At 40.0% G+C, this 2,485-nt stretch overlaps 1 protein-coding gene across 2 annotated transcripts in view; it reads left to right on the forward strand.

Annotated features, from left to right (window-relative positions):
- dlg3 (discs, large homolog 3 (Drosophila)) overlaps positions 1-2,485 on the forward strand; it is a 69,432-nt gene that overhangs the window by 8,176 nt on the left and 58,771 nt on the right. The window lies entirely within an intron of this gene.

Genomic DNA, 2,485 nt, shown 5'->3' on the forward strand with positions numbered 1-2,485 from the left:
TGTGTGTGTGTGTGTGTGTGTGTGTGTGTGTGTGTGTGTGTGTGTGTGTCTGGTTATTTGGCTGCACTCACAGTCACGCAACGTTAGTCTACATGCGGTACGTGGGGGTACACCTTTATTCTGAAAACAAAAAATACCTGATTTAAATTTTAGCAACATTTTAAACATTTTAAAATGTCATTTTTAAAACTGAATTTAAGGCAAAATGCCCACTTTAATCCCTTTCAACCTAGAAACTGGATTCTTCCACTGAAACATCAGACTAATTTAATCAAATGATGAGGGCCTGAAAGAATCCTCAAATAGAACAATTGTAATGCTGGTTAATGTACTCAATAAAACTACATAATACTGGACTGTATACAGTTTATTTACAGGCCTGCCAGTGTGCGATAGTTTATTGATATAATAATATTAGCAGTTCCTTTCAAATTTACTGTAACACCACAGAAATGGGAATGGACCCATAGCTTTCCTTCAGAGATTTTGAGTCTTGGTAGTGTTGGAAGACAGCCTTTCACTGTTAACTCCAAAATACTCTGACTTGGAAAGAGCCCACTATAAATTGTATTTTAAGCTCTTCCGTGAGCTGAAATGTATCTAGAAACATGCAGCACGCGGATTGAGTCTCTATATGCATAAAAAAATAAAAACAAAATCTCCAATATCACACTTTGAGCATTAGGCCGTCATTTTTAAATTTACAGTAGAGAGACAGACAGGAAGCATGGGGAGAAACGCATGTCCCTGGCCCCGGCCCCCTGTGGTTATATGGTACTCGTCTTAGACCAGGGGGCCACCATGACACCCCAGGTGTTTTTCTTTGTTTACGTACAAGGGTCAGGAAAACTTGGGCTCCAGAAGCTGAGAAACATGAATGTGTTCTTTACTTAGCTGTGCGTTAGAGAGGACACTGCCCCGGCCTAGGCAAACAGTACTTACCCACCTACATCAGTTTATCCTCAGTAGATATCTTTATCTCTTTTGCTTCTACACAGCATCCATTGTAATCTGCTGAATCGTTTCATTGTAACATTGATTCCAAATGTTTTCCCCTGTGTGGCCTTGAAAGGGGATTCTCTCTCTTGTGTGATCTTTGCCAATTCTTTTCCGTTACAAAGAAAGGATAGCTTCATTGTTTGCTGACACACCTATTAATAACACTTATTATTGCTCACGAACAGAACTTAACCCAGAAGCTCACTGCAGTTTGTTGCTGTTCTTAAAAGACGGTCGCACATTTCCAAGTGTATGTCAATACAGTGGGTCAATACAGTGGGTGTGTTCCAATGTGTTCTGCCAAATGTGTTCGGTCATTTGAGACCTTCTGATTAGTTATTAGTTACTAATAACCAGTTACTATTTGTTACTGTCAGGAAGGGCTAAGAGCTACTTCTCTGTGAACAGGGCTAAACATGGAGCAGGAGGATTGTGGATTTGACTGAGCCACTCTGCATGTTTGGTTGACGGGATCTATACTGGATTTCATACATATATACAAATCATAAAAAATGACACATATGCAAGTGTTTCTAAGTCATGTAAAGTGCAAACCCCTTTCAGTGCTTTTTAGGCCTATAATATTAATTTGATATTGAAATTCAGTCCTCACATGAGATAAGAACTTTTAATCTGACATTATTCCTTTGTGCTTAACAGCCCCTCCAGTCAGTCAATCACTTAACGGCAATATGTTTTTGAAATTCATGTGCTAAGTCTGAACTGGATTATGTATGGTCAGTTGAACAGAGGAACTACAATAAAGTTGTCATTTACTAGACTGTATTAAATGGACGCTTCAGTGCAGAAGACTGAGTTGTCCAGTCTGTGACTGCTCCTAAACACGTAACATTTTTTTGTCGATTTTTTAAGTTGAATACTGTTATCCCGAGGATGGATACTTGAAGCTATTTCAACCAGTTATCCATTTCTCATAATTTTAACCATTTATCTATATATTATTTATTGATCCATGACGATCTGATCACAGAGCTGTGCGGGGGAACGGATTTTGTTTGATGAAATTTGTCAGAATAAAATCTGTAACGTTCTTTCAGCTCCGTCAGTCCTTCACACTGAACATTATATTATAAAACTGGTCATATGTTTGATACAATGCAGGACACGCAGCAGATGTCGACACACAACGTGATATATTCCTTCTTCCTGTACAGACAGGAAGGTAAGAAACAAAATAAAGGTCGGCGCACTTGAAACACATAAAGTCAGTGCCAGATGTTCATCATCTGTCACTCGCATAGAAAAAACACACACTATGACAGTGGTTTGAACTTCATTCTGCCATCCTAAGCTCCTCTCAGTGTATTCTGTGATCCACCCTGTCGAGCTTCTAATTCAGTGCAGCATGGCTCCTGATCCTTCCCCACATCCTTCCCTCTCTGGATCCCAGCTGCTTGTGGGGCCCAGGCACAGTCCTGGAGAGAGAGAGAGAGAGAGAGAGAGAGAGAGAGAGAGAGAGAGAGAG

Source organism: Anarrhichthys ocellatus, unplaced genomic scaffold (assembly GCF_004355925.1).
Source record: "Anarrhichthys ocellatus isolate YVR2014 unplaced genomic scaffold, GSC_Weel_1.0 scaffold27, whole genome shotgun sequence".
Classification (NCBI taxonomy): Eukaryota; Metazoa; Chordata; class Actinopteri; order Perciformes; family Anarhichadidae; genus Anarrhichthys; species Anarrhichthys ocellatus.